Genomic DNA, 16,671 nt, shown 5'->3' with positions numbered 1-16,671 from the left:
GATGTCAGTAAGATAGTTGCAAAACTATCGTACTGACATCACACCCTCACACAGTCTTCACTGGATGAACTCCCCTCTGAAAAATCTGGTCTGTGGGGAAGACTCCTGGTAAAAACAGAGTGAGAGAGTAAACAGTGCTTACGAAAAATAAGTCTCTGGTTTGTTTTACCACTATAATAGTGGAGGCATTCATTATCCTCATTTGTATTTTGAATCTCACTGTGCTGTCTTCTGTCAGTCAGTATAGTCTACGATCATTTGTTGTACAGCACCATCTATTGTTTTCAGGTTTATAAATGCTGCGCCAACTTTTGGTTTTCTTATTCCAGCATTTTTTACACAGCACCCCCTGTTGGTTTCAGGTAACTTAAATTACAGCTAAAGCAGAATTTCAGCGATGTTCTGCAATGAGAAATGCAGAGTGAGAAAGAAGCCAGCGATTTCAGCAAGTCAAGCAAAGAGGGAAGGTCTAAGGACATTCGCCCCTTTTGAAGAAGACCGCAAGGGCTACATGATTTTCTGTGTCTCAGTTCTTGCCTCGCCAGCAGGATTATTATTATTATTAGGGTTAGGCAGCAACCCCTGCCCCAGCAAGGAGACATGCCAAGGGTTGCAGGTCCGGACTGGGAATGAAAAGCAGCCCTGGAAACATTTGAAGACCAGCCCCACATATTGTATCTTGTGGTTGAGCTCTTGTACCCACATGCACCCCTTATACATACCTGAGTCACACTATGTGCCATAGAAATAACTAAACATTCTTTTTATCACATTATTTGTATGAAAATGCCAGAAATCAAAAGTTTTAAATTTGTATGAAAATGCCAGAAAGCAAAAGTGTTAAAAGGCCGTAATAAATTAAATAAATTAGACATAATGGAATAAAAACATTTGCTACTGCAAATTTTTTTAGATGAAAAAGTTTTATTTTATTCAGTGGAACAAAATAGTGATCACATTATTCTTTACGATATTCTTGTAAGAAACTTTTGGCTATTAACCCCTTAAGGACAATGGGTGGTCCTTAAACCCATTGAAAATAATGCATTTTGAGCCCGTACATGTACCGGCTTTGTCATTCATATATATATATATTCATATATATATGAAGCACCATGAGATTTCTGAGGGAAAAACAAGCCTTCTGGCTTGTCTGGTGTCTGTAGATGAGTGCTTAATAATACTTCTACTACCCCTTATAATATAATATATATTTAAAACTGCTGTTTGAGTTTATTCTTATTATTATTTATGTTATTTATTTTTTTATATTTCTTAAAAGTGTGTTTTTTCTCTTCATTTTCGGTTGTGGTCCAGAATTTTCATTTCTGTGCATCCCTAGAAAATTCTGGACCAAAACCGAAAATTCAGCATTCACCGAAACAGAAAATGACCCCCCCCCACACCTTAAAAAACCACCTTTTTTACAATTAAAAGTAACACACCAAAATTAGACAAAAACAAATCAAATATATATATAACAGCAATCCCACTCATATCATGCTCAGGTTCTGGCATGTACTGGCTGCCTGGGCATGATAGGAGTGTGATTGCTGTTAGCAATTGTATATATATATATATATATATATATACATATTAACAATATTAATATGTATATATATATATATATATTTACTCACAGAGTCCATTGCACACCATTCCAAATATTCCAAGCCCGGTGATGAAAGTCAGTAATGACTGAAACGTCGACTTGACTTTGAATAAAATGAAATTGTCAATTTAAAGACCTGGAGTGCTGACCATCTTTTTGAAAGTGTTTTATATATATATATATATATATATATATATATATATATATATATATATATATATATATACATATTAATATTGTTAGAGTTTTCTGTCCAATTTTGGTGTGTTACTTACTTTTTATAAAAGTGTGGTTGGACCAAAATTGGACAAATAATTAACAATATTCATTGTTCATTCATTCACAAACATTCAGCATAAACTACAGCATAACACCCATCACTCTCACACATTTACTAATCCAGTCTCACTGAATATTTTCCTACCTTTCCTCTGTCACTATCACTTTTCATCCTCCTCTCCGTTCTTCCTCTTGGCTCGTCTTCTTCTTCTGTGTGATCACATTATTCTTTATGATATTCTTGTAAGAAACTTGTGGCTATTAACCCCTTAAGGACAATGGGCGGTCCTTAAACCCATTGAAAACAATGCATTTTGAGCCCGAAACAGAAAATGACCCCCCCACACCTTAAAAAACCACCTTTTTTACAATTAAAAGTAACACACCAAAATTAGACAAAAACAAATCAAATATATATATAACAGCAATCACACTCATATCATGCTCAGGTTCTGGCATGTACTGGCTGCCTGGGCATGATAGGAGTGTGATTGCTGTTAGCAATTGTATATATATATATATATATATATATATATATATATATATATATACATATTAATATTGTTAGAGTTTTCTGTCCAATTTTGGTGTGTTACTTACTTTTTATAAAAGTGTGGTTGGACCAAAATTGGACAAATAATTAACAATATTCATTGTTCATTCATTCACAAACATTCAGCATAAACTACAGCATAACACCCATCACTCTCACACACTTACTAATCCAGTCTCACTGAATATTTTCCTACCTTTCCTCTGTCACTATCACTTTTCATCCTCCTCTCCGTTCTTCCTCTTGGCTCGTCTTCTTCTTCTGTGTCCTGTCCTTCAGGTGCACTGCAGAAGGCGGTGGGCATGGCTTTAGTGTTGTGCGCCAGGCTATGACATGAAATCCCGATGCACAGCAACAGATGCCGCGCACATGGCAAGGGTGCGGGATCGGAGGTCTGCAGTAACAGACCTCGAGCTCACTAGATTGTCTTTGATCTCCCCAACCGAGCCTGCTCCTCTAGTGGCAGACATTACTGTCCCCCCACTAGGTACGCTACTGATTTTCACTATGCTGTCCTCGTCGACATTGTCTACGATCATTTGTTGTACAGCGCCATCTATTGGTTTGAATTTTAAGACCCTCCATTCTTCCCCTTAGCCACCCTGGCCACTCCACTACCCCATTTCCTTAGGCTGTTTCCACTAATGTCCCAACCATATGTGCCATGCCTGGAATTGTAATCATACACTGTTTTTACTGTATTGTTTAGCTTTCAGTTACCTTAGGTTGTAGTGTAACGTGTATTTCCCTGTGCTGCATCACAGTTCTGCTTATCGTCTTTCTGATTTTATGAATAGCTGTATCGATTTGTTGTCTATTGAAAATAAACATTCAATAAAAAAAAAAATGTGAGATTTAGGAATGCCATGGAAACAGTTGGTTTTCTTATTCTGACATGTATTACATGATCCTGAGAGTCTTTGAAAGTGGCAACATCTGAATCCCCTTTTATTCATTTGTGTGAAACTGCCTTATTCAAAGAAGGAATGTATAGGATATTTCTGTAGGTGAAAGTTTGGGATCTAGTGATCATCAGTCTGTGTGGTTTAATATATGAACAATGACTGGGTAATAGAGGGTTGTAGACTAATGGAGTATATTTAGAATAAGGTCTTGTTACCAGCAGTGGACCTCAGGGATCTCTACTTGGACCCATCCTCCTTAATATATTTATTAATGATATTGCAGAAGGTCTTGATGGTAAGATATGTCTTTTTGCTGATGACAGAATGGATTTGCAACATTTGGCTGGAAAGATAAGCCAAATGGCAAATAATTTAGGTAAACTAAAAAATGGTCAGAGCTTTATGTGAATAAATGTAAAGCAATGCATCTAGGGCATAAAACCCCAAGGGCACAGTATGGAATATTTGATACTGTCCTAACCTCAACATCAGAGGAAAGGGATTTAGGGGTAATTATTTCTGAGGAGTTAAAGGTAGGTAGACAATGCAATGAGTAGCAAGAAATGCTAGCAGAATGCTTGGTTCTATAGGGAGAGGTATTAGCAGTAGAAAGAGGGAAGTGCTCATGCCGTTGTACAGAGCACTGGAGAGCCCTCACTTGGAGTATTGTGTACAGTACTGGAGATCATATCTCTAGAAGGATATAGATACTTTGGAGAAAATTCAGAGAAGGGCTACTAAAATGGTTTATTATGGATTGCAGGGTAGACCTGTAGACTTTACCAGGAAAGGTTAAATAATCTTAACATACCTAGCCTGGAAGAAAGACGTGACAGGGGGGATATAATAGAAACATTTACAGAGAATCGACATGATAAATACTGCCATAGCAAGAGGACTTAGTCTTATACTAGAGGGGCAAAGGTTTAAAAGTAATATCATGAAATATTACTTTACTTAATGGGGTAGTGGATGCATGGAATAGCCTTCTTGCAGAAGCGGTAGAAATACAGTGAAGAGGTTTAAGCAAGCATAGGATAAGCATAAGACTAAACTAGATATAAGATAAGGCCAGGGACTATGTTTTTGGACAGGAAAATGGCCCCTTATAGTCAAGCCTGGACACCAGAGAAAGGAATGGAAGAATCAAGTGTGCAGAAACTGTAAAGTTGTTGGTCATAAAACAAAGAACTGTCCTAAGAGGTGTCCTGCAAGCTCTGTGAGGATGCAGCTCATATCTATAATAACTGCCCCAACAATCAAGAACATATGCCCAAACAGCGGAAAGAGCGCCAGCACTGCACAAGAAAAGAGGGGCCATCCCAAAGCCAAATGCTAAGAAGCATAAGTCAGCAGCACCTCCTCCCTTTTTGCTCAACTCCCCAACCCCCCTGCACAGACAGAAATCCTGATTCCTCCTGTTGTCCGACCTCCACCACCACCACAACCAGAACTGTTTTGTTGTATATTGTTATATTCCGAGGACTGAATTTTTTTTTGAAAACCTTATCATTATACATTATTGGCTTCTTTTCAAAAACCATTTACCCGTTTCATCTTCAGATAGGTAGATTCTTTGGATTATGTAGCTGTTAGACATTGATACTAATTGCTTTAAACCCTATTCAATCTATAGCGCCACTTGAAGTTACCTATCTGGATTTTTATTTTAGGACTATTTATTATATCTTCTCTTTTGTTTTCACAAAATAATTTTGTTTGCTTTAAACTTGCATAATATGGGCATTCCTTCTGTAATAAAACATGAAGCTTTTACTAGCCTTGTATAGAAACACATGTTTGTTCAGTATAGTAAAGGGCTATTTGAAATACAGTGGCCTATCCACAAATGTACCAGTTATCACTATTCATAACAAGATTTAATATATACTTGACTCTTCATTAAAAGGAGGCTTTATTAAATTAGACACTTTCTAGTTTGGAGTCAACTAGATTCCGCTTAAATTACTACAACTCTTGATTAACTAATCTGCAAGGTAAATTCTGGATAGTTCTCAAGTAATTATGTTGCTTAGAGCTCAATTGACTTAAAGTATGCTTATGATTGAAAACTCAAGCTGCTAGGTGAAAGGAGAGAAGGTTACCACACTCATTGACACAGATGAAAGAGGACAAGGTGGCCTTTACAACTTGTACATGGTTGAAACAAACAAATCTGATTTTTAAGGCCAGTTTGCACAATTACAAATAAATTTCAGAAACTTAAAATGCATTAATATGCTTGCAATATATAATTTAATACAACACTATTTCTTTAGACTTGATGGGAGATTAAACTGGATGGGTTTGAAGAGAAGTCTTATTCACAGTAGTTGTAGAACCAGGGGCTGGCCATCTGCAATAGTCATAAAACAGGATGGTCCTAAACAGGTAATGTAGGAATTCAGACAGAATATAACAAATAAGGTAAAGGTAAAAGCTTCATAACATCAGACTGTTTTTTTCCCAAAAGTAAATGTTGAGTCTTGCATTTCTCTACTTTTACATTTCTGACAAAAACCTTTCATTTTTTAGATGTAGACATTTAACCTCTTGGACTTTGTAAACAATACCTTTATAGGATTAATAGTTGTCTCTGATTTTGCACAACCTGAAAACAACCTGAATAGGTTGTAAAATACAGAAGATCAATAGATTAATGAAGCTCTTTGGTGTTGAAAGGCGGAATTATAGATTTGGGAACAATAGACGTATATGTAAATAAAAGAGAGATTATTATGAGGGAAAAATAAAAACAAGTGTACTATCAAATAATTATTAAACAAAGATATTTGTTAAATTAATTTAAAATAATCTCTATTAAACTGTTATTACATTCAGTGGGAAACATTTCTCAATGCAGCTTCCAAAAGTATACCAACCCTTTTTCGGCGAGTTTAACGTTATGTTCATTAGTAGTACAGGGCCATCTATTGGTTTGAGATGCAAACGCATTTCTAATTTCAACTTTTATAACTTGGCGTCCTCTGTTGGCTTCATATATAGTTGACTACATCTGTAGTTGACTACAGATTAATAATAATCTCTATTAAACTGTTATTACATTCAGTGGGAAACATTTCTCAATGCAGCTTCCAAAAGTATACCAACCCTTTTTTGTCCAGTTTAACTTTATGTTCATTATTAGTACAGGGCCATCTATTGGTTTGAGATGTAAAAGCATTTCTAATTTCAACTTTTATGACTTGGTGTCCTCTGTTGGCTTCAGATATAGAAACCCTGGAGTCATAGGCGTAAGGGGAACATGACCCTGCCAGCACTACAGGACGGTGCACATGGTATTAGGGCAGGAAAGGGTTAACTCAGCAAGGGTTAGCACAAGGTGAGAATGCACATGGAACGAGGGGGAAGTCACAAGGAACGTGACTGTAGGGGGAAGGGGACAGGGCTATAAAGCCCCTCTAAGCACACGTGCAAGGGGCAATTACTGAACACCACAGGAGCCGTTTCCCGCCCGCCCTCCCTCTTTTTGTCTTTTGCTTTGTGTTTTTGTGTTGGCTTTGTGTGTTTTTTTCTTTCCCCCTTTCCCTCTTTCTTTTTGCAGGATCCGTTTTCTTTGCTGTGGCGGAGGAGTTCCCTGGAGAAGTTTGAATGATAATGGGAGTGGCAAGTTGATGGTTTTGGTTAGAGGTTAGAGTTAATGCCCTCCCTGTACAGGATTAACCAAAGCGTTAAGGTGGAGCTCCCCTATCCGACCCGCGGTCGCTTGGGCGATTGTGGTATCCGGCGGAAAGGGTTGTGTGAAGCCATTGTTTTGTGTTTAGGTTGGGAACCCTCAGCTGTTTGTACACAGGTGTACAGAAGACTGTATAGTATTTATACAGAAGTTATTATTAAAGTGTTTTTACAATAATTTATAAGATGTTAAATAAAGTTATGTCGAGACATTTGTTAAATAAATGTCTCGGCCTTTTCTAAATCCAATCCTGCTGGTGTCTGTCTCTTATTTCGGGTTTGAGAAATGGGGAACCTCCTGGGTATGGGCAGTGCAAGGGTCAAGTTGACTACATCAGATATAGTTGACTACAGCTTTAAGAGTCATGCAACTGTACCAAATCAAATTAACTTTCAAACTGCTTTTAGTTCCTCTGTAGTTGCTTTCTAGTTTTAATCATATGTCTCTGTTGAGGCTTTTTGCTAAGATCAAGAAAAGGAAAAATTGATCCTCTGGCCTTGGGATAATAATGGGATATTTTTCAAAGCTCTGTATTTTGCTTTTTCAAAAAAAGTTTGTATCCAATTCTTTATATGTAGTCTAATTGGTCAACTGGTTTTATACAATTAGAGATTTTCTGGTTTAGAATAAACTTGTTGAATACCTTCATAACATTGCCTTTTTCTTACCCAAAATAAAATATTGAACCTTGTGTCTATTCTTAAAAATGCAACTATAGGCCTGGCCCATAGTCAAAGGGTAAGAGGCCAGCCCAGAAGCCTCTCCAGTGGGCAGCCCTTTTTAGTCTCCTCTGCAGGCATGGGAGACCTTTCTCCAGGGCTTCCTTTCCCCTCTGGGCCCTCAGCCCAGACTCGGCTCCCTCCCAACCTGATGGAACCCTCCCATGGTTACCCTGACTACGGGCTTGTCCTGAGTCAGCTCCACATTCCCCCACCCAAACAACAAGAGCCCACTCCAAAGCAGCAGCAGTTTCACTTACCCCTACCTGGCTCTCCAAGCTGGGGCTCGTATTGCCCACTGGACCATGCCGCTGGGGAGGAGTGCCGGTTGCCCTTCCTCCCATAATTGGTGACAGCCGCTGGGGAGGGTCGCCGCCTGCGCCCCCTCCCGGATGCTCGTGCTGGGGAGAGCCAGATAATGGGGGTGTAAGCAGTGCAGGGCAGAGGTCAGCGACTCTCTGCCAGGTTGCCAGTGCTTCTGCTGGTGCAGGGAACGGTGCTGGGCAGAGAACAGCGTCACTCTGCCCTGTGGCCAGCTCTTCCGCTGGTGGTTCCCTGCTAGCAGGTGGGGACCCTTCGCTGTGGGGCGGGCAGAGGCCAGCAGCACTCTGCCCTGTTGCCGGCATTTCAGCCAGAGTGAGGATTGCTGGTGCAGGACAGAGGTCGGCGATGCTCTGCCCGGTTGCCAGTGCTTCTGCTGGTGCAGGGAATGGTGCTGGGCAGAGAACAGCGTCACTCTGCCCTGTGGCCAGCTCTTCCGCTGGTGGTTCCCTGCTAGCAGGTGGGGACCCTTCGCTGTGGGGCGGGCAGAGGCCAGCAGCACTCTGCCCTGTTGCCGGCATTTCAGCCAGAGTGAGGATTGCTGGTGCAGGACAGAGGTCGGCGATGCTCTGCCCGGTTGCCAGTGCTTCTGCTGGTGCAGGGAATGGTGCTGGGCAGAGAACAGCGTCACTCTGCCCTGTGGCCAGCTCTTCCGCTGGTGGTTCCCTGCTAGCAGGTGGGGACCCTTCGCTGTGGGGCGGGCAGAGGCCAGCAGCACTCTGCCCTGTTGCCGGCGTTTCAGCCAGAGCGAGGATTGCTGGTGCAGGACAGAGGTCAGCGACTCTCTCTCCGGGTGCCAGCACTTCTGGTTGGTCCTCGTTAGCCAGCGGGAACACTGTGCTGGAGGATGAGCAGAGGCCAGCAGCACTCTGCCCCGTGGCCGGCTCTTCTGCCGGTCTGGCATTTTGCGGTGCTGGGCAGAGGATCGCGTCGCACTGCCCTGGTGGGTCCCTACTAGCAGGCAGGGACCTTTCACTGTGGGGTGGGCAGAGGCCAGCGGCACTCTGCCCCGCTGCCGGCGCTTCAGCCGGAGTAGGAGGGGCGCATGGTGCTGGGCAGAGAACAGCGTCCCTCTGCCCTGTTGTCGGCGCTTCTGCCACCTCTAGTGGAAACCCATAGACCGCTGCCTCGAATTCCGGCGACTGTATGCGGTCCATAATCGCCCGGAAGACTTCCTCCCAAAAGTCATTGCCCACTTTCACTTCTTCGGGCTCTGGCTGCAATACCAGGGGCAGAGTGGCTGAACCTTCAAGTCCGGAGGCTTGCCAATTACAGTGAGCGGCCTCCGGAGCTCGCTCTGTAACATCTGTCGGCTCACACTTCAGGGCGTAGCTCCCCTCGAATAGCGCCAAGTATTCTGACTTGAGGCACCATTCTCTGTCTACTAGTCTCTCAAGGTCTTGGCTGAGTTCACTTGTTGCAGTGGGCGGCAGGGCTCTCCGGCGCTTGTCACTAATGTCCCACCATCGGTCCATGTTGCCATTGCCAAAGACACCCCTTTCCTCGAATGCCTTCCACAACAGGCCAGGCCCGCCAACATCCATCCCTTCCGGAGAATGGGCCTTTCTGGATTTTCGCTGCGGGCCTCGGGCTTCCCAGTATATGGCTCGGTACTCCTCTTCGAGCCCAATCTCCTGTCGGACCAGCCTCTCTAGCTCTGCAACCTCACCTGGAGACGCAGGTCCCCCGAAACAAGTAGAGCCTCCCATTCACCTGGTCCCTGATTCGTTGTTCTAGGGTGGGCTGATGTGTACCTTGGTGGGCGCTCCACTTTTCTAGGGCCGCTCTCCATCTCACGAGCCGTGCTCGGGTCCGTCTCTCAAACTCCCATACTGGAGTCTCCAATTCGAGGGTCTCGACTCCCCTCCAAGTCACCCCGCATCCCGGTGACTGTTCAATCCACTCCATCTGTGGATCTGTTTGGCTCTTCCTCGCTAGGGTATAACTTTGTTCTGCGGCTAGTTGCTTTGGTCCGCTCTGGTCTGGAAGGAGTAGATCCCACTGTCATGATTAACTCATATAACGTAGTGGATGCATGGAAGGGTAACCCAGCAGAGGTGGTTAGTTTCTTTGTTTAGGCATTCAATGAGTTAATCTGAGGTTGATGTAAATGTGTTTTTGTGCATGCCCTCTGTATCTGTTCTGGCTAGAGGTGTCATCTTCCCAAAGGACCCCTGTGGTGATTCATGGCCTAACTGATAAGGATCCTTAGTTATAGGAATTCCATTCCTATCTTTAGTGGAGGGGTTTCCATCACCTTTACCCCACCATAACTTATTGGCACATCAAAGATGGGACCCGATTCTTGGGGATGGTGTCATATAATCAGTCATGTGGTCAGAGGGGCGTTTGCTTGCAAAAGTCTGATTTAGGGACAATGCAGCGACCTCAAAGCAGAACTCCATGATATGCTCTGATCGGAACAACATCGTAAGAAACCATCTGGACTTAAGGAGTTCCCACAGGCCTACTTATTGGAGAAACTCGTGAGTGAGGGTCCTGTGTTTAAGTCCCTTTGTTTTTAAGAACTGTTTGCTGTTTTATTTTTATTTTGTATGTCTTGTTTTTTGTAATTCTGGCACTGTGTAATCTTTGTCTTTTTGTTATTAAAATATTCATAATCCAAGTCTGTCTTTGGGCTCTAGTATCGATATCCACAAACCCTAAGAGAGGATAACACGTTACCATATTGTTATTAAGTTTTACAGGATATATATATATATATGTTAGTTGCCCGGGGTGGGTTGATATATATATAGAGATAAAGGTTCTAATTCGGATTTCTCACGAATCCGGTATCAAAATCGTGAGTGGTGGCAGACTACCTGGGGGGATACAGGCAGGATTTGGGGGTTAATTTGGTGTAACTTATTCCTTGTTAAGGGGTGAAGTTAGTAAATCCAGAGGCCTGGTGCTATTAACCCCTTCATGCCCACGCCCTCCACACAGTCACGGCTTGGCAAGTAGTCCTGACCGTGACACCCACCGCTGCCACCAATGTGACGGATCGTCCTGTGCCCCAGACTGAACACATCCGCCAGCCAGCTCCTTCCTTCTCCCAGTTAAGCGGACACGCTGTGGCTGTCTGAAGAAAGCAGTCACAGACCAGCACTTCCCTCAATCATGAGACAGGACTTCATGCTTTGAGGTTAGAAACAGAACTCTCTTTATTACAAACACACAGAATTTATATACAATCTCCATTCACTGTGCACCGAACCCAACCCCCAATCCTATCAGCCACATCCCATCACAAATCCCATCAGCCACATCCCCTCACAAATCCCATCGGTATACAGGGGATGTATAAAGTGAGGGGATTAAGGGATATAATGGGTTTCCCCCACTTGTGTTATCCCCCCTCTAGTGTGGGTGCCTTCTGGGGAGACAGGGCTGTGCTGGCTGATTAAGAGCCCCAGCCAGATTATAGGATAGTGTCTTTGAAGGCTGGAGCTGCAGCCACATTCAAACCGGGTACACATAAATATAATAATAATAATAACAGTGAAGATCAGACATGGTTCTTCACATGTATGACTGAAATCTTCCACCCCCCCCAAAAAAAAAACTTTCAGCACTTAGGCTTAGGTGTAAATATTTAATCACTGGGACCAAAAAAATCTCCAAAGGTTAATTGTCCATGGGCCTTTTGGCTCCTTTTCCACAAACAGAGCCTGAAATTGTGATTAGCTAGGATTGATTAAACATAAGAGACATAGTTAAGAAGATTAATTTCTTTCTGTACTCCGGAAAGGTTGAAATACAGATCAACAATAGGTGTATCTGTGTCACCATTCTCCAATTAATAAACCTCTCTGCTTATCAATGGCTGAAAAGGGTGGCTAAGAACATTAGGTATATCTATCAAAGATAAACCTGTCTGTAAAAGGCTGAAGTAAAGATGTAAGCACAATAGTTATAATATAAAACACAGAGTATCTAAATGAACTCCCTTCTGAAAAATCTCAAGGGGAAGACTCCAGGTCAAGAGATAGTGGGAGAGTAACCCGCGCTTACAAATTGTCACCCTCGACTCTGCTCTCTCTCCTTCATCCCTCACATCCAGTCCCTCACCAAATCCTACCGCCTCCACCTGAAAAACATCTCCCGAATCGGCCCTTTCCTCACACAAAATACAACCAAGTTACTAATCCACTCCCTTGTGATATCCCGCCTGGATTATTGCAACTCCCTACTAACCGGTCTCCCCCTCTCTCGCCTTTCACCGCTTCAATCTATCCTCAACCTGCATCTTTCTCTGCCGCCGCTCCTCATCTGCTGCTCCACTATGCCAATCACTTCACTGGCTCCCCATACCCTTCAGAATCAAATTTAAACTTCTAACCCTGACCTATAGAGCCCTCAACAACTCAGCACCCCCTTACATATCTACCCTCCTATCCAAATACACCCCTACCCGCCCTCTTCGTTCCTGTTACGACCTGCTGCTTTCTTCTACTGTTGTTACATCTTCCCACTCCCGTATTCAAAATTTCACCCGTGCCGCTCCCCTCCTGTGGAATCCCCTTCCCCGTTCAGTCAGACTTTCTGCCTCGTACGCGACTTTCAAAACCTCTCTGAAAACCCACTTGTACAGGGAAGCGTACAACATTCCTTTACTCCCAACCATCATCCTAATCACAGCCATCGGAACAAACGGCTTCAACACATCAGAAGCAGATCAACTCATCCTCATCCAATTGTCCTCTCCTATTGTCCCACTCCCCTCAACCACCGACTAGATTGTAAGCTCGCAAGAGCAGGGCCCTCTTCTCCTTTGCACCAGTTTGTTATTGTATGTGTTATGTGTTTATGAAATGTTCTATGAATGTAACAGCGCTGCGGAATCGGCCGGCGCTTTATAAATAAATGTAATGTAATTGGTTTGAAGTTTAGAAATGCTGTAGCAACTGTCGGATTTCCTATGTAAACTTTTGTTGCACAGTGTCCCCTGTTGGTTTCAGATACAGTTGGCTACAGACATAGCCATCATGAAATTGTTAAATGAACAATGACTTGGGAAGTGCTTTGCTTCTTCCTGACTTGGATCATATTGATCCATTGAGCATCGACACAAAGGCTTGCGCAGACAAGTTACTCCCAGTGCTTTCTGCCCTAGGGCAGAGTTTCGTGAGAAACAAGATTTGGACGTGGCGGATCATTTGAAATTCATGCATTATCAGGATTTTATTATTGAGAGTCTCGTATAATCCCAGAGCAGCAACCAGTAAGCATTCCAACTCATTTTTGCAACTCTCATGCAGAAAAGTATTAATTGTTACTCTTTTTGTATATATTACTTTTGTATCTTTATTTTTTTAATGTTGTTAATTTCATTGTTAATACTTTTTTACGCCAACTATTGATACATTTTCATTTTACATTTAATCTGCTTGATTTATGTTTTCTTTGTTTCTATGTATTTACTATTTGTTGATCATTAACTATATTATTATTATATATTTGCATATATTTATTACAATTTGTTGATTCACTATTGATTAAAATAAATTAATTGACCTTTTGTTCTTCATTGGAGAGCCAATATGAAGACAAAAAAAAGGTGAAAGATGTGCTGGTGTTCAGTAATGGCCACGGCAGACATCAGATCTCTAATCTTCGTCTCTGGGTGTCATGCTCCCCAAAGGGATTACAGAACCCCCTTCTTACGTTCCCCTCAAGCCCAATAGCTAACTAATCTCCATGGCCATTTTGATGACTAAAAAATTTGAAATACCACACATAGCTTGTGCATCAAATGGTGCAATAAGAAGAACAAAAATTTTAGTGCCAATTAAGGCCTTTTAGACTAGGTATAAAAAAAATCCTTATACCTCTACACCTAGCCTAAAAGGCTGAGAGTAGTAATAAGTAAAAATGGAAGTGCAGACAGAGGTCTGGAAGTCCATGGCGTCCTACTGTGCTCAAACAAATATGCCGTGCTTGGACTACACAGAACAAAATTAAGCAAACAGATATCCAGACTTATGTGAGTGCAACCAAATAACACATCAGTTCTTCAAGCACTTTCTGCCTTAAGGCCAGAGGACCATTTAAGAATGTGGATCAGTCTCCCAAGGCATAAGTCTGACATGTCTGAATATCTAGATGCTAACCAAGGGGTTTCTTAGAAAAATTATTTGCCTTAATGGAATCTTCCATGAAAAAAAGTTGCAGTCTAGAGTCATATGGTTGCTATTTCTGAACTGCCTGTAAAAGTCTTGGAGATAAGGTTCCTCTTCACCCAGCATTTCTACTTCTTTGTTTGCTGTGGGGGATGGGACTGTTGCACTCTGCATCCTTGTGTCTGCTTCTGGGGATGGGGCTCTTGTGGCCTCAACTCTGAACCTCAGAGTGCTACCGGGGTTGGGAATGTTGCTTCCCACACAATAACAGGAATAACACAGTAACAGGACTGGCTCCTGCCAGCAAAAGAAAGCGCATTTATTTTAAGTCGGGTAACATAGAATTATAAAAAACAATAAGCAATATTTTCCTAGTAAAAAATGAATACCGGTATATCAGTTTACCTGGATTCTCTTTGAACTTTCCTCAGCTTTTAGGTGCTTCACAAAATGTATGAAACCTTTGGTATCTCTTCTATGAAGCAGCAATGTCAAGTTAATAATACATTAGGGCAACATTATCTTGTCGATAGAACAGCAAATAGCTCTTGTGGTTTACAGTAACTTCTGGGGAACAAGTTTACCAGGTTCCAAACTGAAAAAAGAATTAAAAAAACATTAGATGTGGTCAATCAACACTATATAAATGTTTGTTGATGCTATTTTGTGACACAGTACAGTTCCTACAAATATAAAAGAAGACAAAGAAACACCAATCACGTGTAAAAAATAAAATAATCAATGAAGAATTCCCCAAACAGTACTGCCGCTGACGACAGGGAGGCCATAGGCTCTAAGAAAAAGATTGTAAAGAAGACATAAAGAACTGTTGTCTACTTTAACCCTTGATGAGCTCCTTAGAGATCTGAGAAACAATATACAATAGCATTACCACTGATCATGGTAATATTGACAAATATTCTATTAACAAACAATTAGCTAGTTGTTACATGAATTAAAAATAGTAGCATATTTTAAAAATATCTATTAAACAGAATGTTACAATCAGTGGAAAATGTTATTTCACTTTGCAGCTTCTCATAATATGCAGTAACTTGTTCTTTGATTTTCATTAGTTATACAGCACCATCTATTGGTTTGAAATGTAGAAATGCTGCAGCAACACTTCTAAAAACAGTGACCTCTGTTAGTTTCAAACATAGTTGTCTACAGCCAAAGCAGTCATGCGTTTCTTCCAGGTTAAAAGAACGATGATTGACTTTCAAACTGATTTTATTTACTTGAATAATGTCATTTCCTTGAGTCTATTTGCTAAGATCATGTGAGCACCTATGAGACAGTGAAAGCTCTGGTCCAAATCATCTTCACAAAGAAAATCTAATTTCCAGGGGACCCATAATAGCTATGTTTGGTGATTAAGAAATAAAAAAATGTGCCCCGTGCAAAAACACAAAAAAGTTCAAAGTGTAAAAAACAAAATGTGCCAAAGACACAAGCTTCTTTTGATAGGTGTCATAAAAAATCCTATTCTACCAACTAGCCTAAAAAGCCTGAAGCTAGTAAAAACAAAAGTGCCTGAAAAGTCCAGAGGTGCATGAAGTGCTAGTGTGCTAAAAACAAAAAAGAAAACATGCTTTTTTGGCCTCACAGACATAGGTGATTTCAGCCTAAAGGCCAGAAGAACATTTTTTCCCCTTTCTATAGGTATTAACTTGATCTTAGGCCTTGGGACAAGGTGGAGTAAATGAAAGACTTGAAGAAGCAAGTGGGTCAGGAAAGGAGTAGGGAACCCTCCCCCTCTAGGGGTAAGTGGGGGCAGGATATATGTGTTTGTGTATGTATATATATATATAAATATGTATGTTTGTATATGTATGTATGTATGTATATACAGAGATGGATGTAACAACCTGGGAAGGTATCATGAGTAGGAACTCACTATGCAGGAGAGAGCTTGGAGACAATGAAGGAGGCACCACAATGTGGTGAAACTGAGAACAGGAACCAGCTCAAATGGTAATAGGTTAAACAGCAAATATAAGTAATCCAAGTCACAGTCCAGGGTTCAAGGGCAGGCAGCAGACAAGAGCAATCTGGGTCAGGCTCCAAGGGTCACAGGCAGGTGGCTGGCAAGAAGTAATTCAGATGAGGGTCCAAGGCAGGCAGCAGACAAAAGGCAGAAGACGGGGTACAAACTGGGTCAAGAAGCAGGGTTCACAAGCACAGGATAACAGCAGCAGGACGACACAGAATGCTACTAAGCAGCTCTGAGCACCGCCATCATGGTTCCAGGGGCTTTTATAGGACTGGCAGGCACCTCCCCCGTTGCTAAACCTCCAGCAACGGAGGGGTTAATGGAGAAACACTGACCCCTGCCTGTTCTGGCAATGAATGGGGTTAAGGGAAGCGGCTTCTTTAAGGCACACGGAAGCACCGCCTCCTCTGTAAACAGCTGCGCCTCCTCTGTTAACCCCTTAAGGACAATGGGCGGTCCTTAAA

At 42.0% G+C, this 16,671-nt stretch overlaps 1 pseudogene; it reads left to right on the top strand.

Moving 5' to 3' along the window:
* The first annotated feature begins 5,427 nt into the window (after window positions 1–5,427).
* LOC149284074 (U6atac minor spliceosomal RNA) lies at window positions 5,428–5,536 on the top strand (annotated as a pseudogene).
* Window positions 5,537–16,671: the final 11,135 nt, after the last annotated feature.

This window comes from Sceloporus occidentalis, unplaced genomic scaffold (assembly GCF_023333645.1).
Source record: "Sceloporus occidentalis isolate IW3139 unplaced genomic scaffold, rSceOcc1.0.p SCAF_100, whole genome shotgun sequence".
Lineage (NCBI taxonomy): Eukaryota > Metazoa > Chordata > Lepidosauria > Squamata > Phrynosomatidae > Sceloporus > Sceloporus occidentalis.
The sequence above is the reverse complement of the archived record's forward strand: the minus strand, read 5'-3'. Positions and strand labels throughout refer to the sequence as shown.